This window comes from Bufo bufo, chromosome 1 (genome assembly GCF_905171765.1).
Source record: "Bufo bufo chromosome 1, aBufBuf1.1, whole genome shotgun sequence".
Lineage (NCBI taxonomy): Eukaryota > Metazoa > Chordata > Amphibia > Anura > Bufonidae > Bufo > Bufo bufo.
In genome coordinates, this window is record NC_053389.1 from 376,234,052 (window position 1) to 376,257,224 (window position 23,173).

Genomic DNA, 23,173 nt, shown 5'->3' on the forward strand with positions numbered 1-23,173 from the left:
GAGGACTCCTGATGACGGTTATTTAAAGCAAACTCAGCAAGGGACAAAAAAGAACACCTCCTGATTCTCCGCCACAAAACAGCGTAGATATGTCTCCAGATTCTGATTGACGCGCTCCGTCTGGCCATTCGACTGCGGGTGGAAAGCAGAAGAGAATGACAACCGAACCCCCAAGCGAGAACAGAAAGCCTTCCAGAATCTGGAAACAAACTGTGTGCCCCTATCAGAGACTATGTCTGAAGGAATACCATGCAATTTGACAATGTGGTCAATAAATGCCTGCGCCAGCGTCTTAGCATTGGGCAAACCAGGAAAAGGGATAAAAGGCACCATTTTGCTAAAACAGTCCACCACCACCAGAATCACAGTCTTCCCCGAGGAACGAGGCAAGTCCGTTATGAAGTCCATGGACAGATGTGTCCAAGGACGGGAAGGAATGGGCAAAGGGAGGAGAGGACCTGATGGCCGTGAATGAGGGACTTTGGCCCGAGCGCAAGTCTCGCAAGCTGCCACAAAACCCTCAACTGACTTATGAAGCGCAGGCCACCAGAATCTCCGAGCGATGAGATCCAGTGTGGCTCTTGCCCCCGGGTGCCCAGCAAGGACCGTATCGTGGTGTTCTTTAAAAATCTTGTGTCTCAAAGCGAGAGGCACAAACAACCTCCCAGGAGGACAAAGATCAGGAGCTTCTGACTGGGCTGCCTGCACCTCTGCCTCCAATTCAGGAAAAAGAGCAGAGACCACCACACCTTCAGCCAAAATGGGACCTGGGTCTTCAAAATTCCCACCTCCCGGAAAACAACGTGACAGGGCATCTGCCTTCACATTCTTAACCCCAGGGCGGAACGTGACAACAAAATTAAACCTTGAAAAGAACAAAGACCATCTGGCTTGTCTCGGGTTCAGACGCTTGGCTGACTCCAAGTAGGCCAGATTTTTATGGTCAGTAAACACGGTAATAGGGTGTCTGGCTCCCTCTAGCCAATGGCGCCATTCCTCAAAAGCCAACTTGATGGCCAACAATTCCCTATCTCCCACATCATAATTTCTCTCTGCGGAGGAGAGTTTCTTTGAGAAAAAGGCACACGGTTGCCATTTGGCAGGAGAGGAACCCTGAGACAAGACCGCACCCACCCCTACCTCAGAAGCATCAACCTCAACTATGAAGGGTAACGAAATATCAGGTTGTACCAGGATGGGAGCGGAAGCAAAACTCTCCTTGATATTAGAAAAGGCCTTACGCGCCTCTACCGACCAGGAAGAAAAATCTACCCCCTTTCTAGTCATATCAGTGAGTGGTTTAACAACAGAGGAATAATTCAAAATAAATTTCCTGTAATAATTGGCAAAGCCCAAAAAACGCATCAGCGCCTTCTGATTCTCAGGAAGCTCCCACTCAAGCACAGCGCGGACCTTCTCGGGGTCCATGCGAAAACTAGAAGCGGAGAGAAGAAACCCCAGAAATTGAATTTCTGGAACTGCAAACACACATTTTTCCAGTTTTGCGTATAATTTATTCTCCCGCAGAATGAGCAAGACCTGACGTAAGTGTTCCTTATGAGTCTTGAAATCAGGAGAAAAAATCAAAATGTCATCCAAATACACTAATACAAATTTTCCCATTAAATGATAAAAAATGCTGTTCACGAAATGCTGAAAAACGGCTGGGGCATTCATCAAACCAAAAGGCATAACCAAATTCTCAAAATGGCCCCCAGGGGTATTGAAAGCCGTCTTCCATTCGTCTCCTTCTCTGACCCTGACCAGGTTGTATGCCCCTCTTAGGTCTAATTTGGAAAACAAGCCCCAACAACCTGGTTAAACAGGTCCGGGATCAAAGGAAGCGGATAAGGATCACGAATAGTGATACTGTTCAGCTCCCTGAAATCCAGACAAGGTCTTAAAGAACCATCTTTTTTCTTAACAAAGAAAAAGCCAGCGGCAACAGGTGACTTCGAGGGTCGTATGTGTCCTTTTCTCAGACTCTCAGAGATATAAGCACGCATAGCGACCCTCTCAGGTTGGGAGAGATTGTATAAACGAGATTTAGGCAGCTTGGCGCCTGGGATGAGATTAATAGGGCAATCATACTCCCTGTGCGGAGGCAAATCCTGAACTCCACTCTCAGAGAAGACATCCGAAAATTCAGAGAGGAAAGGTGGTACAGTCTTAGTAGAAACCTCAGAAACAGATGTTATGAGGCAATTCTCTCTGCAAAAGTCACTCCAACCATTTATTTGCCTCGCTTGCCAATCAATGGTGGGGTTATGTTTAGTGAGCCAGGGTAGTCCCAACACTAGAGGAGTAGGCAAACCGCTTAGGACGAAACATGACACATCCTCAACATGAGCATCACTCACAATTAAACGGATATTGTGAACTATGCCCTTTAATGATTTCTGAGAAAGTGGAGCGGAATCAATAGCAAAAACAGGAATATCCTTTCCCAAAGTGCATACCTGGAAACCATGAGTTATTGCAAATTGATTATCAATGAGATTGACAGCTGCTCCACTATCCACAAAAATCTCACAAAAAATGCTCTTGCTCTCTAGCGCCACCCTAGCAGGTAGGACAAAACGGGAACTACAAGCAAACGGAAAACCTTCAATTTCCGCCTCAACCCTGCCAATAGTAACAGACGGAACATTTTTAAAAGATTTTTTCCTTTTTGTCTCTTTATTACTCCCAGAAAACTGCCTGAATCTCCTAGAGGGACAAACATTTGCCAAATGATTTATACCTCCACAACAAAAACAAACCCTCCCATGCGGGCTGAATCTTCTATTGTCTGAGGCAATCAACCCCAGCTGCATGGGTTCCTGCTCAGAAGGGGCTGACAGTGACTGAGACCCCTGCGCACAGAATGAGACCGCTGCACTGTCCCGGGACTGAGTATGACAGGAAGGAGAGATCTCTCCTCTCTCACTAAGACGCCTGTCAATACGAACGGCCTGAGACATAGCAGAGTCCAGGGAGATTGGCCTCTCATGAAAGGCAAATGCATCTTTCAATCCCTCTGAAAGACCCTGGCAAAATTGACTTCGGAGTGCAGCATCATTCCAACCAGTATCAGCTGCCCATCTCCGAAATTCTGAGCAGTATATCTCTGCGGATTGTTTACCCTGGCATAACAGACGTAGTTTAGACTCAGCCAGAGCAATACAATCCGGATCATCATATATCTGACCCAGGGCTAAAAAGAATTCATCCACTGAGCGGAGGGGCCGTGCCCCCTCCGGTAGCGAAAAGGCCCAAGACTGAGCGTTACCCCTGAGCAGCGATACAATGATCCCCACCCTCCGTTCTTCATCACCAGAGGAATGGGGAAGAAGGCGAAAATGGAGTTTGCAAGCCTCTATAAAATGCACAAAATTCTCACTACCCCCAGAGAACGTATCCGAGAGCGAGATCTTAGGCTCAGCACAAACTCCATGAACGCAAGCTGAACCGGTCACTTGAAACTGAGAAAAAATCCTACGGAGATCAGCTACCTCCAATGAAAGACCCTGGAGGCGTTCAGCCAAAAGTGAAACCGGATCCATGCTTGAGACGGTTTTGGCGGCTTATAATGTCACGGATGGTGTACAGGAAACAAGACAATACAATATAAACAATGACTCACTGGATCCACAACTAAGGAACAAAAGGGAGACCCCTGCATGAGACCTGCCGCTCTCCCTTATTGCTCAGCCTATGCGACCACCCCAAAGGTGGATGGGCGCATATCCACGTACCTCGACTATCTTACACCTGAAGACCCTACAATAGTGAGGGGATACGACCACCGGCTCCCCACACAGACACAGAGGGAGTCAGGGTCACCTGGATCCAGAAAACAGAAAATCATAAATACATAAACAGCACTTATCTTGCAGACGACTGGGGACTGGGGACTGTGGACTGAGAACTAGGAACAGCATGCACACACACTCCAGGAAGTTGTATAAGCCGCACACTACTGCATTCTGGGGAGGAACTTAAAGGGCAGCAATCAGTCCAACTGCATGACAGCTGAGATAGACTAACGAGATGAGGAACTCAACCAAAACAAAGAAATTCAAGGAGGAGGATCTGAAAGGCTCCTGTCAGAGCTTCTCAGCTGTCTGGCTGTGACAGCCTCCCACAGAGGACAGCTTGTCCTTACCTCTGGGCAGCCTGGCACACATGAGCGACTACATGCTGCAGTGCCTGCGCAACGACAGCAGAGTTGCCCACATTTTAACGTGTGCGGACTACTGGGTTGCCACCCTGCTGGATCCACGGTACAAAGACAATGTGCCCACCTTACTTCCTGCACTGGAGCGTGATAGAAAGATGCGCGAGTACAAGCGCACGTTGTTAGACGCGCTACTGAGAGCATTCCCAAATGTCACAGGGGAACAAGTGGAAGCCCAAGGCGAAGATAGAGGAGGAGCAAGAGGTCGCCAACGCAGCTGTGTCACGGCCAGCTCCTCTGAGGGCAGGGTTAGCATGGCAGAGATGTTGAAAAGTTTTGTCACCACGCCACAGCTAACTGCACCACCACCTGATACGGAACGTGTTAGCAGGAGGCAACATTTCACTAACATGGTGGAACAGTACCTGTGCGCACCCCTCCATGTACTGACTGATGGTTCGGCCCCATTCAACTTCTGGGTCTCCAAATTGTCCACGTGGCCAGAGCTAGCCTTTTATGCCTTGGAGGTGCTGGCCTGCCCGGCGGCCAGCGTTTTGTCTGAACGTGTATTCAGCACGGCAGGGGGCGTCATTACAGACAAACGCAGGCGTCTGTGTACAGCGAATGTGGACAAGCTGACGTTCATAAAAATGAACCAGGCATGGATCCCACAGGACCTGTCCATCCCTTGTGCAGATTAGACATTAACTACCTCCCCTTAACCATATATTATTGTACTCCAGGGCACTTCCTCATTCAATCCTATTTTTATTTTCATTTTACCATTATATTGCGGGGCAACCCAAAGTTGAATGAACCTCTCCTCTGTCTGGGTGCCGGGGCCTAAAAATATCTGACAGTGGCCTGTTCCAGTGGTGGGTGACATGAAGCCTGATTTTCTGCTATGACATGAAGACTGATTCTCTGCTGACATGAAGCCAGATTCTCTGCTATGGGACCTCTCTCCTCTGCCTGGGTGCCTGGGCCTAAATATGTGACAATTGACTGTTCCAGTAGTGGGTGACGTGAAGCCTGATTCTCTGCTATGACATGAAGACTGATTCTCTGCTGACATGAAGCCTGAATCTCTGTTATGGGACCTCTCTCCTCTGTCTGGGTGCCGGGGCCTAAAAATATCTGACAGTGGCCTGTTCCAGTGGTGGGTGACATTAAGCCTGATTCTCTGCTATGACATGAAGACTGATTCTCTGCTGACATGAAGCCAGATTCTCTGCTATGGGACCTCTCTCCTCTGCCTCGGTGCCTGGACCCAAATATGTGACAATGGACTGTTACAGTAGTGGGTGACGTGAAGCCTGATTCTCTGCTATGACATGAAGACTGATTCTCTGCTGACATGAAGCCTGAATCTCTGCTTTGGGACCTCTCTCCTCTGTCTGGGTGCCGGGGCTTAAAAATATCTGACAGTGGCCTGTTCCAGTGGTGGGTGACATGAAGCCTGATTCTCTGCTATGACATGAAGACTGATTCTCTGCTGACATGAAGCCTGAATCTCTGTTATGGGACCTCTCTCCTCTGTCTGGGTGCCGGGGCCTAAAAATATCTGACAGTGGCCTGTTCCAGTGGTGGGTGACATGAAGCCTGATTCTCTGCTATGACATGAAGACTGATTCTCTGCTGACATGAAGCCAGATTCTCTGCTATGGGACCTCTCTCCTCTGCCTGGGTGCCTGGGCCTAAGTATCTGACAATAGACTGTTCCAGTGGTGGGTGACGTGAAGCCTGATTCTCTGCTATGACATGAAGCCTGATTCTCTGCTATGACATGAAGACTGATTCTCTGCTGACATGAAGCCAGATTCTATGTTATGGGACCTCTCTCCTCTGCCTGGGTGCCGGGGCCTAAATATCTGACAATGGACTGTTCCAGTTTTGGGTGACGTGAAGCCTGATTCTCTGCTATGACATGAAGACTGATTCTCTGCTGACATGAAGCCTGATTCTCTGCTATGGGACCTCTCTCCAATTGATATTGGTAAATTTTTATTTATTTTATTTTTATTTTAATTCATTTCCCTATCCACATTTGTTTGCAGGGGATTTAACTATATTTTGCTGCCTTTTGCAGCCCTCTAGCCCTTTCCTGGGCTGTTTAACAGCCTTTTTAGTGCCGAAAAGTTCGGGTCCCCATTGACTTCAATGGGGTTCGGGTTCGGGACGAAGTTCGGGTCGGGTTCGGATCCCGAACATTTCCGGGAAGTTCGGCCGAACTTATCGAACCCGAACACCCAGGTGTTCGCTCAACTCTACTTCTATATAATCAGGGGAGATGCGAGCAGCCCTTTCTGAAAATCCTATGCCTACCCCTAGTACATCTGCGGCAAAATATAGGGAACCTAAATTAGGTTACTCCAGTTCATCGTCCTCAGAGTCAGAACAGGACTCAGATTCAGAATTTAAAAGTTTTCTCTTCTCTGAGGATACAAAGGAGTTAATCAAAGATCAGGCGACCATGGATCTCTCGGACGAAAAGGTCCAGAGGGTCGTCCAAGATCAGATGTTTAGTGGACTAGAACAAAGGAAAGAGTTTTTACAGTCCACAAAAATATGCAGGAATTAATAAAAAGGGAATGGAATAGGAAGTTATTTATTCCAAAAACGATGAGACAAGGCATTGCTTACGTCCTGTCCTAAAGTAAATGTATCCCTATCAAAAATTTTCAAGGGAACAAATGCTCTTCCATTTGAGGACATAGGGTCCCTTAAAGACCCCATGAATAAGAAGCAGATTCAAGTCTGAAGAAGACCTGAGAGGCCGCTGGTGCTTTACTGAAACCAAATCTAGCAGCTACATCAGTTTCTAGATCCCTAAAAGAAGGGGCTTCTTATGACTCCCTAAAGTACTCCTTTACCCTCTTATTAAAAGCGGTGGACTTCTTGTCTGATTGCACAGCAGAATCAGTCAGAATGGCAGCACGAACCTCGGGACTAGTGGTAGTGACCAGAAGGGCGCTTTTGGTTAAAATCTTGGATTGGTGACATCAATTCTAAGATGAAACTATGTAGTTTGCCCTTCATGGGAATTTGATGTTTGGTCAGGATTGGAAAAGCATCTTAGAGAAGACTTCGGACTCAAAAAAAAAAATAGTTTCCTAGGGATACAAATAAAAGAATTTTCACTTTCAGAAGGTCAAAAAGCTCCCATGGAGATAGTTCCTTCCAGGCCAAAATATCTAATAAGAAGACCAGTGGTCCAGAGAAAATAAAAAGACCGGAAACAGAGGCTTCTTGTGTAATTCCAAAAATGCAGAATCTTCCAAGCAATGACACCAGGCTTCAGGGGGAGGGAGATTAAAGTTTTTTTCACAAAAGAATTGGAAGAGATTAACGTAAATCCTTGGGGTCTAAATATTGTATCAAAGGGTTACGATATTCCTTTCATCTTCCTCCTCCCTTGGATGTTTTTAGAGTAACCCCAATTCAAAGATTGGTGGTTTTACAAGAAAAATTTAATACACAACATTTTTTTTTTGTAAAAAAAAAAATGATGGGGGATACCGTCTGATAATAAACTTGAAGAACCTGAACAGATTCATAAAATATGACAAGTTCAAAATGGATATCATAAGATCCACCATAAATCTATTAAAAGGAGTATATTTCTTGGCATCAATAGATTTAAAAGATTACCATATTCCGGTATGTGAAAAAGGTCAAATTCCTCCACATAGCAGTCTTTCTGAAAAGGGAACCGCTTCATTTCCAGTTTAAAGTACTCCCCTTTGGGATCACCTCCGCTCCGGGGGTATTTACCAAAGTAATGCTAGAGGTAATCTCTCACTTAAGAAGGAGGAATGTGTTAAGAATTCCTTACTTGGACGATCTGTTAATCGTAGGAAGCTCAAAAAGAATCTTAGAAAACAATCTGTTCATAACCTGTCAGACGCTATATCAGACAGGATGGATAATAAACTGGAAAAAAATCAAACCCCTGTCCATCTCAGAGTTTAACATTTTTAGGGGTGGGTCTAGACTCAACTCTTCAGAATTTTTTTTTCTTCAAACACAGAAAGTGGTCGGGATAAGTGAAAAAGTTTCAGAATTTCAAAGTCTGTCAGTATGCACAAGCAGAGATACTATGAAGCTATTGGCTCTTTAATCTCATGCATCCCAGCAGTAAGATGGGCCCAGTTTCACACTCTGATTCTTCAGCAATGGTTATTAGTAGGGTTGTCCCGATACCGATACTAGTATCGGTATCGGGACCGATTCCGAGTTTTCTCGGCGGTACTCAGCCGCCGATACCCCGCCCCGATACATAAATAGAATACTATGGGCGTAACTATGGGCGGGGCCCCGCCGCTCACCGAAGTATTTATAAACGTGAATCCTTATCCTGTTGTTAAGTTGAACTAACGCTGCCCTCTCCCATGTTCCCATGTCCCCCCTGTATCCCCACAGCACTTACTTAAGCTTCCATAGCAGGCAGAGCAGACGGCAGCAGTAACGTCACTCACTGACGTAGAGCGCCTGCTCCGCCCCCTTTATGAGTGAAGCAGGCGGAGCAGGCGCGCGACGTCAGTGAGTGACGTTACTGGTGCCGTCCGCTCTGCCTGCTATGGAAGCTTAAGTAAGTGCTGTGGGGATACAGGGGGGACATGGGAACATGGGAGAGGGCAGCGTTAGTTCAACTTAACAACAGGATAAGGATTCACGTTTATAAATACTTCGGTGAGCGGCGGGGCCCGGTGTATTGGGGGACACTGTTATGAGGGGGATCTGTGGATGACATATAGCAGTGTCAGCCACAGATCCTCCCCATAACAGTTCCATCCACAGATCCCCTATAACAGCACCATCCACAGATCCCCCACCAAATAACAATGCCATCCTCAGATCCCCCCACCCCATAACAATGCCATCCACAGATATCCCACCCCATAGCAGTACCATCCACAGATCCCCCATAACAGTGCCATCCACAGATCCCCCATAACAGTGCCATCCACAGATCCCCCATAACAGTGCCATCCACAGATCCCCCATAACAGTGCCATCCACAGATCCCCCATAACAGTGCCATCCACAGATCCCCATAACAGTGCCATCCACAGATCCCCCATAACAGCACCATCCACAGATCCCCATAATAGCGCCATCCACAGATCCCCCATAACAGTGCCATCCACAGATCCCCATAACAGTGCCATCCACAGATCCCCCATAACAGTGCCATCCACAGATCCCCCATAACAGTGCCATCCACAGATCCCCCATAACAGTGCCATCCACAGATCCCCCATAACAGTGCCATCCACAGATCCCCCATAACAGTGCCATCCACAGATCCCCCATAACAGTGCCATCCACAGATCCCCCATAACAGTGCCATCCACAGATCCCCATAACAGTGCCATCCACAGATCCCCCATAACAGTGCCATCCACAGATCCCCCACATGACAGTGCGTCATCCACAGATCCACAGATCCCCCAAAACGGTCACATGACATTTAAAAAAAGTATCGGTATTCGGTATCGGTGACTACTTGAAAAAAAGTATCGGTACTTGTACTCGGTCCTAAAAAAGTGGTATCGGGACAACCCTAGTTATTAGGGTGTTGGAACAGAAGTCAGGACTCTTTAAAGGAGACAATTCAAATTCCCTTACGAGTAAATCAGGCCTTATAGTGGTGGAATAATTTTAGACCATCGGATGAGGGGGTTTCTTGGAATACCAAACATCTGCAGGTTATTACTACAGACGCGAACCTTTGGGGATGGGGAGCGCATTGCTTTCATCTCTCTTTCCAAGGACAATAGTCCAAGGCTCAGAGGTCTCTCTTTTCAATCAGAGGGAATTGTCCGCAGTCTGGGAAGCTATAAAAGCATTGTCCCATTACATCGAAGGGAAAGACATTCAAAAGTTCACTCAAGATAACTACCGGTGGTACACCAAAAAGGATCCCTAAATACAAAGGTGGACTTCTTAAGCAGAAATTCACTGAGGTCAACAGAATGGAGCCTAGAAAAGGAAGTTTTTCTCCAGATTACAGAATTATGGGGGACTCCCCTAGTGGATTTGTTTGCCTTGCAGAAAACACAAAACTAAAAAGATTTTCCCTAAACCCTTTTGACGGGAACATAGGAGGAGATGCACTGTCACAAAAGTGGGACTTTCAGTTGCCGTACGCCTTTACTCCTCTTCAGTTAGTTCCCAGGTTGCTAAAAAAGATCCGCCTAGACAAGGCCCAAATGATTTTAATAGCCCCTCTGTGGCCAAAAAAGCCGTAGTTCCTTCTTAAGCTCCTGTCAATTCAGAGACCATGGATTCTTCCCTGGAGACAAAATCTGTTGTCGCAGGGTCCAGTCTATCACCATGGCGGCTAGCAGGAAAAAAGTTACTTTCAAGATTTATTCTAAGATCTAGAGAAGGTTCTGTAGTTGGTGTACTCAATCGGGGAACTCTTCTCAGAGATTTTCCATCCAGGCAATTTTGGGATTCTTACAAACAGATTTTGAGAGAGTTAAGTCCAAATACCTTAAGAGTACATATATCAGCATTAAGTTCAGTGTTTGATGAAAAAATTGCGGACCAACCATGAGTTATCTGGGTTTTGAAAGGGGCAGATAATTTAAGACCCTTCTTAAGACCTACAGTTCCCCCCGGGATCTTAATTTCGTTCTATCAGGCCTGACGAATTTCCCCTTTGAACCCGTTTCAGAGGCCTCATTAAAATATGTTGTCCTAAAAACCCTATTTTTAGTAGCAATTACCTCAGCAGGTAGAGTTAGTGAGATCCAGGCTCTAAAAATAGTGGAACCATTTTGCATGGTCTTTCCAGACAGGATTGTTTTTAGATTGGACGAGTCTTTCCTTTCTAAAGTGGTATCTAATTTTCTCAGACAGGAGGAGATTGTTCCATCTTTTTGTTCAGATCCAAAATCAGATGGAGAGGAGAAATTTCACAGATTGAACGTACGTAGAGCTATCTTGTACTACTTAGAGACCACAAAGTCCTTTAGGAAAACTGATTATGTGCACCACTGAACTGCACAAACAAGTAAAGGACACAAAACCACAAAGAATTCTTTGTCCAGGTGAAAAAAAAAATGGCCATATTAGAATCCTATAAGTCTGTAGGAGGTATCTCCTCCAAAGTTGTTCACAGCTCACTCTACAAGATCTGTTGCAACATCCTGGGCCGAAAGAGCAAGCGCTTCGTTAGAACAGATCTGTATAGCAGAGACATGGTCAAGCTCTCATACGTTTACTAAACACTACAGGGTAGATACTAGGGCTAGTCACGAGCTTTCCTTTGGTAGAAAGATATTGCACGCCATAGTCACTCCCTGAACAAGATTAATCTGTTATATCTCATGGTATGCCGTCATGGAGGATGAAAGGGAAAAACCATATTACTTACCGGTAATTTCCTTTTCATGAATCCTCCATGATGGCATGGGTTTTCCCCCCAAACAAACAAAAAATTTAAATAAATAAATTAAAAATAAATAAAATTCTATATATAGTGTGACAGGACCAGGGGGAAAGTGGTAGAAGGAGTCTACATTTCACCTAGGTTCCTGTCCTATACATTCTAAAAAGCAGCCAGGGAATTGACAGCAAGGAAAACTAGGTTTTCTCTTTGCAAGGGTTTTGTTAAAAAAAAACCTGGTTAGAAGGGCCTGGCTGCTTGGAGCAGGGAGAGTTGGGTGGGTCCCTGCTCCAATTAGCCACGCCAGGTATTCAGGGTAACTGTGGCTAATCACCTTGGAACCTGAGTGTGCTATAAAAGGGCAAACAGCTCACTAGCTGATCTCTCTGCTCCTGGGAAGAACCCTGCTGGGTGAGTCAAAAACAACAGTGTGTTTTGTTGATGGAGCTGGGCACAAGGCTCAGTTTCATGTAGTTAGGGACTAATGCCTGTTTAGAAGTAGTGGCCAGACGGCCAGGTATTTAATTTGTTTTGAACTGTTTTGTTTAATTCTTTTTCTGCAAAAGTCAATAAAACTGGCTGAGGCCAGTTGCACCATACTTGCTTGGACTGGACTGTGTTTTATGTGCCTATAGCGCCCGTCTATCCCAGGAGACGGCGGTCCCGTGAGCTAATCCCGCTACATATGGTGGAGGCTGCGCTGGCACAAAAATCCAGCAAGTTTTATGTCCTTGGTTAAGTCTGCTGTTCTGAAAAAAACAAACAGTGCAGATATGGAGGAAGTGCTGAAACAGCTGATCCAGGCTAACATACAGCTCCAAAAGGCGACTGCTAACCAGCAGGAAACCAATCGGTTGTTCATGGAGACTAAGCAAGCTGGTTTCAGAGAACAGCAATCGCTTAATAAAAGTCTGGTGGAGCAGATAGCGGTGCTGGCTGAAAGGCCCCATGTCCAGGAGGAATCCATCTCTGTGGGGAGGAGAGTGCAAGCTTACCTTCAAAAAATGGTAGCAGGGGATGATGTGGAGACCTACCTCACCATTTTTGAAAGAGCCGCTGAAAGAGAGAAACTCCCAGCCGAACAGTGGGTAGACACCCTTGCTCCATTTCTGAGTGGGGAGCCTCAGAAAGCCTACTATGATTTCAGTGAGCAGGATGCCAGCCAGTACCCAAAACTGAAAGCAGAAATTCTCGCTCGCTTGGGTGTAACATCTGCGGTCAGAGCCCAGCGAGTGCACAACTGGACTTTCCAATTGGATAAACCAGCAAGGTTGCAAATGTATGATCTTTTTCACCTGGCTAAAAAATGGCTACAGCCAGAGGTATCTAAAGAGTGGTCCTGGACTGGTTTGTTCGTGCTCTACCAGTTCGGATACAGCGCTGTGTGGGACAAGCGGACCCCAGGGATGTGGATCAGCTCGTCGCCCTAGTGGAGCGGTATCTGAACACCGAGGAGTATCTCCAAGACCTCTCTCCTACTTGGCCGGCCCCAGGGAGCCAGAAGTCTACTGATCGCGGTAAGACTGTTCCTAATCTAAAGGGGGCGAGGGAGGGCTGTAAAGTAGGAACTGAGACTGACCTATTAGCCAGACCTCTTAAGCCAGTTAGCCCTAGACAGCCTTGGGTGGTCAAAAACATTGTTTGCTGGCGATGTCAAGGACTGGGCCACGTGGCTGCCAACTGTCCTTTGGCTGATGAGCCTATGGAGTGTGACAGTGGGCGGAGGAGGTCATTGTTTGCGGGACCTGCCTACTCTGCCTTGCCGACCCCAGATATGGAGCGACAAACTTGCAGCTTGGTGATTAAAGGACACTCAGTTCAAGCTCTGTTGGACTCTGGTAGTCTAGTGACTCTTGTGCATGGCAGCCTGGTGGACACTAGGAAGCTGCAAAAGAGACAGATGGGGGTCATCTGCATACATGGGGATACAAAAGGGTACCCCACTGCTATAGTCTCTTTTGAAACCCCGTGCGGGAAAGTAACCCATGAAGTGGGGGTTGTAAACAGTCTGTTGCATACTGTCATTGTGGGGTGTGATTTTCCTCTGTTTTGGAAAATGTGGAATATGCTTGATAAGTGTTTAAGTGGGTCCGCTGTAGATCCCATTCCCCTGGCTGAGACTGAAAATGTGCAAACAGTAGGGGTGACCCAGAGTGAAACCGAGAATTTTCTCTTAGCAGTGCTTGCAGGTGATACTGAGGATGTCCCGGAAATTGGTCTCCCTGACTTGCCAGTCTCCAATGATAACTTTGGGACAGCTCAACTCAGGGACCCTACATTAACCCACGCATGGCAAAGTGTGAAAGTAGTCAATGGGGTACCTCAAGATACTGGGGTAGAGAAAATATTTCCCCATTTTTCTATAGAGAATGAACTCTTATATAGAGTTGATGAGCAAAATGGACAAGTTGTGGAGCAACTTGTGGTCCCAAAATTGCATCGCCAAAAGGTGATGGATCTAGCCCATTCACATGTGCTAGGAGGGCACTTGGCTTATGAAAAAAAACAAAGACCGGATTTTGCAGAGGTTTTATTGGCCCGGGGTACATAAAGAGATAAAAGAATACTGTGATTCATGCCCAGAGTGTCAATTACACAACCCGGTAGCGACCTTTAGGAGTCCGTTAGTACCACTCCCGATTATTGAAACTCCCTTTGAGAGGATTGCAATGGATTTGGTGGGACCTCTTGTTAAGTCTGCCAGAGGTCACCAATACATTTTGGTTGTCCTTGATTATGCTATCCACTATCCTGAAGCAATACCTCTAAGGAAAACCTCTGCAAAAGTGATAGCCAAGGAGTTGTTCCAGATGTTTACTAGAGTGGGCATACCTAAAGAAGTACTCACTGACCAGGGGACGCCCTTTATGTCAAACGTTACAAAAGAGTTGTGTAAACTGTTGAAAATAACTCACTTGCGTACCTCAGTTTATCACCCCCAAACGGATAGATTAGTTGAAAGGTTCTACAAAACCTTAAAAGGGATGCTCAGAAAAGTGGTGGCACAGGATGGGAAAGACTGGGATTGTCTTTTACCATATCTTATGTTTTCTGTACAGGAGGTGCCTCAAGCATCTACCGGATTTTCTCAGTTCGAGCTAGTGTATGGTCGGCACCCTCGGGGTCTTTTGGATATTGCCAAAGAGACCTGGGAGAGTGAGGCTACACCCTACAAAACTGTGATTGAACACTTGTCCCAAATGCAGGAAAGGATTGGAAAAGTAATGCCCATTGTAAAAGAACACTTGTTGCAGGCCCAGGAGAGTCAGTCCCGGGTTTACAACAGGTCGGCTAAAGTAAGAAACTTCAACCCTGGGGATAGGGTATTAATCCTTGTCCCCACAGTAGAAAGTACATTTTTGGCCAAATGGCAAGGACCTTATGAAATAGTTGAGAAGGTCGGAGAGGTGAATTACCGGGTTCACCAACCAGGTAGACGTAAACCCTACCAAATTTATCATGTGAACCTAATCAAACCCTGGATGGACCGAGAGGTGTTAGCAGCTTACAGCAGTGGGAAAAAGGAATGTAGCGTTGAGATACCAGAGGTAAAAATTGCAGACACTTTGTCGGGATCTCAAACCCGAGAGGCAAAGGAGTTTGTACAGAAAACTAAAAATTTATTTTCTGAGCTACCTGGTCGAACAGATATAATTAAACATGATATTGTAACCGAACCAGGGGTCAGAGTCAACCAAAAGCCTTATAGAATACCTGAGGCTAGACGTAAAGCTGTCTCCCAAGAAGTCCAAACAATGCTTCAGTTAGGGGTTATAGAGGAGTCCCATAGTGACTGGTCTAGTCCTATAGTCTTGGTTCCCAAACCTGATGGCACCATACGTTTCTGTAATGACTTCAGGAAACTGAACACTGTCTCAAAGTTTGATGCTTACCCAATGCCTCGAGTGGATGAGCTGATTGATAGGCTTGGTAATGCTAGGTTCTTTACCACATTAGATCTTACAAAAGGTTACTGGCAAGTACCGTTGACTGAGGGGGCCAAAGAAAAAACAGCTTTGAGTGTCCCTGATGGCCATTTTCAGTATGTAGTCATTCCCTTTGGTTTGCATGGGGCCCCGGACACATTTCAGAGGATGATGGACAAAATTTTAAGACCACATCGTAGATACGCAGCTGCCTATTTAGACGATGTGATAATCCATAGCACGGATTGGGAAAGTCATCTACCCAGGGTAGAAGCCGTCCTGAATTCTATTAGGGAAGCAGGGTTGACAGCGAATCCAAGAAAATGTGCCATTGGGCAAGAAGAGGCAAAGTACTTGGGGTACATGATTGGGCAAGGAGTTATAAAACCTCAAATAAACAAAGTGGAAGCCATCCAGAGCTGGCCAAGGCCTTTGAACAAAAAACAAGCATTCCTAGGTTTAACTGGTTATTATAGGCGTTTTATTGAAAATTTTGCCAGCATTGCGAGCCCTTTAACAGACCTTACAAAAGGGAAGGATTCAACCATGGTCAAATGGACCTCGGAAGCGGAACAGGCCTTTCAGAACCTGAAGCAGGCTCTATGTGCCCACCCAGTGTTAGTCACACCAGATTTTAAAAAGGAGTTCATTGTGCAAACAGATGCCTCGGATGTTGGTATAGGGGCTGTGTTGTCGCAAGTAAGGGCTGGGGAAGAGCATCCTGTAGTATACCTGAGTAAAAAGTTAAATGAACATGAAAAGAAATACTCCATTGTAGAAAAGGAGTGTTTGGCAGTTAAGTGGGCCATAGAAGCTCTCAGGTATTATTTGGTTGGGAGAACATTCAAACTGGTAACTGACCATGCCCCCCTTAAATGGATGTGCCAAAACCATGAGAAAAACAGGCGAGTGACCCGATGGTTCATGTCTCTTCAAGATTATAGTTTTACAGTTGAACATAGGCCCAAGCGTCAGCTTGGAAACGCAGATGCCCTGTCCAGGATGTACTGTTTAAGGGCACAGAGTGTTCCTACCCCAAGGTCGAAACAGGGGGGGGAGGATATGTGACAGGACCAGGGGGAAAGTGGTAGAAGGAGTCTACATTTCACCTAGGTTCCTGTCCTATACGTTCTAAAAAGCAGCCAGGGAATTGACAGCAAGGAAAACTAGGTTTTCTCTTTGCAAGGGTTTTGTTAAAAAAAAAAACCTGGTTAGAAGGGCCTGGCTGCTTGGAGCAGAAAGAGTTGGGTGGGTCCCTGCTCCAATTAGCCACTCCAGGTATTCAGGGTAACTGTGGCTAATCACCTTGGAACCTGAGTGTGCTATAAAAGGGCAAACAGCTCACTAGCTGATCTCTCTGCTCCTGGGAAGAACCCTGCTGGGTGAGTGAAAAACAACTGTGTGTTTTGTTGATGGAGCTGGGCACAAGGCTCAGTTTCATGTAGTTAGGGACTACTGCCTGTTTAGAAGTAGTGGCCAGACGGCCAGGTATTTCATTTGTTTTGAACTGTTTTGTTTAATTCTTTTTCTGCAAAAATCAATAAAACTGGCTGAGGCCAGTTGCACCATACTTGCTTGGACTGGACTGTGTATTATGTGCCTATAGCGCCCATCTATCCCAGGAGACGGCGGTCCCGTGAGCTAATCCCGCTACAATAGGTATAAGGTGAAGGTATGTATTGGTATGAATGAAGAAAAATAAAAAAAAGAGGAAAAGACTCTCTAGGCTGTCTGTTCAGAAAGACACTGAGGAGGAGCCGGAGGAGGGTCAAATTTATACTTCCTGTCCCTACCTGGTGGGGGCGGGTCATCTCTCATGGTATGCCGTCATGGAGCATTAATGAAAAGGAAATTACTGGTAAGTAATATGGTTTTCAGTAGCTGAAAAAACTAAGAGGGAATATATCATTTTACACTGCCCACTCCAGTTTTGGACTAGGGTGGTGGGGTGTGGACTAAGATATCAGCCAAGGCACACTTATCAACTTGCGTAAATAGACTGTTACGAGCTGGAGTATATATCTGGCGCACAGACTGCCAGAGGATGCTTTTTAATTTATGAAAAAGTCTGTGCTTCGTCATAAATGAAATGCCTTCTCCGGCAGCACAGGGCCCATCAGGACCGGAGTAAGACACTAGTCTTGATAAATCTGGCCCTAAAACTTTGTTATTAAACTAGGCTTCCCATTTACAGATTAATTGGTACCCTGCTGCTGACCAGTCAGCTATGATCTGCTTTGAACCTTTATGGTGGTAGTTCAGTTTTCCAATGGGGTCTCCACAGTCAATCAGAAGCATTACATGTCCAGAGAGAGAGTGGCTCGTTATGGCTGTTCTCCACTCTGGCTATTTGATATTTGGGGCCTTCTTCTATTAACTGAGAGTACCCTAAGGCCTCTTTCACACGGGCGTTGCGGGAAAATGTGCGGGTGCGTGGCGGGAACACCCGCAATTTTTCCGCGAAAGTGCAAAACATTGTAATGCGTTTTGCACTCGCGTGAGAAAAATCGCGCATGTTTGGTACCCAAACCCGAACTTCTTCACAGAAGTTCGGGCTTGGGATCGGTGTTCTGTAGATTGTATTATTTTCCCTTATAACATGGTTATAAGGGAAAATAATAGCATTCTGAATACAGAATGCATAGTCAAATAGCGCTGGAGGGGTTAAAAAAATAATAAAAATAATTTAACTCACCTTAATCCACTTGACCGCGGAGTCGGCATCTCCTTCTGTCTCCTTTCTTCAGGACCTGGGTAAAGGACCTGTGGTGACGTCACTCCGGTCATCACATGATCCATCACCATGGTAAAAGATCATGTGATGACCGGAGTGACGTCACCAAAGGTCCTTTACCTGTAATTAATGCTCACCACAGGTCCTATTCAACAAAGGAGACAGAAGAGAAGCCGGGCTACGTGATCAAGTGGACTAAGGTGAGTTAAATTATTTTTAATTTTATTTTTAACCCCTCCAGCGATGTTTTACTATGCATTCTGTATTCAGAATGCTATTATTTTCCCTTATAACAATGTTATAAGGGAAAATAATAATGATCGGGTCTCCATCCCGATCGTCTCCTAGCAACCGTGCGTGAAAATCGCACCGCATCCACACTTGCTTGCGGATGCTTGCGATTTTCACGCAACCCCATTCATTTCTATGGGGCCTGCGTTACGTGAAAAACGCACAAAGAGGAGCATGCTGCGATTTTCACGCAACGCACAAGAGATGCGTGAAAATCACCGCTCATGTGAACAGCCCCATAGAAATGAATGGGTCGGTATTCAGTGCGGGTGCAATGCGTTCACCTCCCGCATTGCATCCGCGCGGAATACTCGCTCGTGTGAAAGGGGCCTAAGGGTACAGCGATATGGCCAGGTTTCCTGATGCAGTTTTGGAAGTTAAAATCAAGAGTGGATCGTAATATCGGAGAAAGCATTAAGGACAAATACTACTTCCCTTTTTTTGTCTGGTTTTCGCTTTAACCCCTTAGGATTGCATGACGTACCAGTCACAACGCCGGGGGGTCATGTGACCCCCCCCCCCCCCCGTATCGGCGATCACCGCAAACCGCAGGTCAATTCAGACCTGTGGTTGTGGCGGCTGTGCGGCAATGCCATCGGGACCGGTAGGGGGGACCCGATGGCATGGAAGGCAGCGCGATGTCTAAGGAAGGCATTGCGCTGCCTTCTGGTGAAGAGCCTGTGAGATCCAGCCCCCTGGATCTCACAGGCCGGAAGCTGTATGAGTAATACACACAGTAGTACTCATACAGCCAATGCATTCCAATACAGAAGTATTGGAATGCATTGTAAAGGAATATACCCCCCAAAGTTCAAGTCCCAAATCATACCCTACCCAAGGTAATCGCCCAAAAACTGAAAAAATTATGGCTCTCAGACTATGGAAACACTAAAACATGATTTTTTTTTGCTTCAAAAATGAAATCATTGTGTAAAACTTACATAAATAAAAATAAAGTATACATATTAGGTATCGCCGCATCCGTGACAACCTGGTCTATAAAAATATCACATGATCTAACCTGTCAGATGAATGTTGTAAATAACAAAAAATAAAAACTGTGCCAAAACAGCTATTTCTTGTTATCTTGCCTCACAAAAAGTGTAATATAGAGCAACCAAAAATCATATGTACCCTAAACTAGTACCAACAATATTGCCACCCTATCCCATAGTTTCTAAAATGGGGCCACTTTTTTGGAGTTTCTACTCTAGGGCTTCAAATAGGACATGGTGTAAAAAAAAACAGTCCAGCAAAATCTGCCTTCCAAAAACCGTATGGCATTCCTTTCCTTCTGCGCCCTGCCGTGTGCCCGAACAGCTGTTTACGACCACATATGGGGTGTTTTTGTGAACTATAGAATCAGGGCCATAAATATTGAGTTTTGTTTGGCTGTTAACCCTTGCTTCATTACTGGGAAAAATTTATTAAAATGGAAAATTTGCCAAAAAATAGAAATTCTGAAATTTCATCTCCATTTGCCAATAACTCTTGTGGAACACCTAAAGGGTTAACGACATTTGTAAAATCTGTTTTGAATACGTTGAGGGGTGTAGTTTCTTAGATGGGGTCACTTTTATGGATTTTCTACGCTAGGGTTGCATCAGGGGGGCTTCAAATGGGACATGGTGTCAAAAAAACCATTCCAGCAAAACCTGCCTTCCAAAAACCGTATGGCATTCCTTTCCTTCTGCGCCCTGCCGTGTGCCCGTACAGCGGTTTACGACCACATATGGGGTGTTTCTGTAAACTACAGAATCAGGGCCATAAATATTGAGTTTGGTTTGGCTGTTAACCCTTGCTTTGTAACTGGAAAAAAATTATTAAAATGGAAAATCTGCCAAAAAAGTGAAATTTTGAAATTGTATCTCTATTTTCCATTAATTCTTGTGGAACACCTAAAGGGTTAACAAAGTTTGTAAAATCAGTTTTGAATACCTTGAGGGGTGTAGTTTATAGAATGTTGTCATTTTAGGGTGGTTTCTATTATGTAAGCCTCGCAAAGTGACTTCAGACCTGAACTGGTCCCTAAAAATTGTTTTTTTTTAAATTTCAGAAAAATTTCAAGATTTGCTTCTAAACTTCTAAGCCTTGTAACATCCCCAAAAAATGTAATATCATTCCCAAAATGATCCAAACATGAAGTAGACATATTGGGAATGTAAAGTAATAACTATTTTTGGAGGTATTACTATGTATTATAGAAGTAGAGAAATTGAAACTTGGAAATTTGCAATTTTTTATAAATTTTTGGTAAATTTGGTATTTTTTAAAAAATATAAATGTTTTTTTTTACTTCATTTTACCAGTCTCATGAAGTACAATATGTGACGAAAAAACAATCTCAGAATGGCCTGGATAAGTCAAAGCGTTTTAAAGTTAGCCTCACTTAAAGTGACACGGGTCAGATTTGCAAAAAATGGCCAAGTCCTTAAGGTGAAATAGAGCTGAATCCTTAAGGGGTTAAAAACGGCATCATGAGGCCATATATACAGTATCTTAATTTTTTTTTAAACTAGACAACCCCTTAACAAATCTTATGCGCTGCACCTCTATTTCTCCAATTCCAAGTTAGTTTCTCCATTCAATTCCCTGTGAAAACTAACAACGGTCTGTGCACCCTTAAATAAATTCTAATACCATTAGGGTCCATTCACACGTCCGCAAAATTGGTCCGAAATTTTGCGGAACGGGTGCGGACCTATTTATTTTAATGGGGCCTGAATGTGCTGTCCGCATCCGCATTTGCGGATCCGCGATTCCATTCGCGAAAAATTAGAACATGTCCTATTCTTGTCCGCAATTGTGCACAAGAAAAGGCATTTTCTATGAGAGTGCCGGCGATGTGCGGTCTGCAAAATGCGGAACACACATCGCTGGTGTCTGTGTTTTGCGGATCCGCAAAACACATACGGACGTGTGAATGGACCCTTAAAGGAATATTCACAAAACTATGAGAAACAGTCATTCGAATGTCTTTTTCTGAAACATTGCAATCTATGGTCCTATTCACACAGTGTTTTTTAACAGGCCTTGAATAGCGGATGTAAAAAAATAAATAGGATGTCCTATTTTGCCCATTTTCACAGCCCGACTGCCCCCATAAAATTGAAAAGGGCCATTTCGCATGGCCTGTATTTCAGGAAGGGAAGACATCAGTAAAAAAATGGCCATTAAAAATGGGGGATGGTTTATAATGTTATATAGGAACAAATCCAGTCTTTCTGGTTGCCGGGACAGTGGGAGTTCACAGGCAAACATACGCAGCAGCTCATGTCCCGGCCACCTCGTATCTACGCTGCAGCGGTGACTGTAATGCCTGGATATGAGAAGTGTATATAATGTGATAGAAAAATGAATCAAGCCAGCAAAGGAGGCAATATGGACAATCACAATGCATTAGTAAGTGCCTTGTATTAACTTTCTCTACATAATAAATGTAATTTGCTGAAGTGAGAGGACCCCTTTAGGCCTCATGCACACGACTATGTATTTTGCGGTCTGCAAAAAATACAGATGACGTCCGTGTGCATTCCGTATTTTAGTGAACGGAACAGCTGGCCCCTGATAGAACAGTACTATCCTTGTTCGTAATGCGGACAATAATAGGACATGTTCTATTTTTTTTGCGGAACAGAAATACGGACACGGAAAGAATATATATTCGTGTGCATGAGCCCTTAACATAATAATAATTCTGCCAGGTGCAGTATGCTTTTTGGTGCAAATTCTGACAATTCCATATTCATTCGTAGATCTCTTACATTATCTATTATCACTTTGATGCATGAGTCTCATTGCATTTAATATCAATCAATCACACCACACAATCTCACTGTATATTTAACAGCTTTTATTTAAAAAGTCATTACAAATTAAATGTCAAAATGAAGTCCTCATGTGACTTTTATTGACAAATGACTTTACAGAACATATTTGGCAAGATGATCTACTGTTCCCTATTAGCAAATGTGCAATAAATACAATCTAAACATTACAGTACAACAGTACCTATTACCAGTAATCATAAGTCATGTCTGGGGATGGAGATCACCAATCGCAGAGGCAATACAGTATTAATATTATATCAGTAATAATTGCTTAACCACTTAAATGGTCACTGTTGTTTTAACACATTTTGCATAGATCAATAATAGGACAAGCAAATACAACACACTTTGTTATATATAATATATCTTATTTAAAAAAAATTACATCTGTCTTCACTTATGACTCACAACTTCATGCCCCACCCTCACCTCCTGCACACATCATTCACTCAATTTGTTGCTAAAAATCCATCTTGACAGAGGGTTACATGCTGCCTATAGAAATCTATGGAGATGGGAGGGTGTGGCGAAACCAACCTCGCCACTGGGTGGTGGAGAAGCCTGGTTGCCAGCCTCTTGCCCCAGGATTATGGGCCCTCTCATCAGCCCATGCTAAACTTGACTGTGTTTGTGGCATCTGAGCGCTGTTTGGATATATTGAGCGCTCAGATCCAAGCCATCTGGGGATATGTTAAATGTCTATGTTTACTGTAATGGTTGGGACATTGTATATTTGAGTAGTGATGTCTGTCCTATTGTCTCCACGTATGTATTGGCGATTTCCATTTGTCCTGAGAGATAATTGAATTACTCCTCGGTTGTCTCCAGGACAGA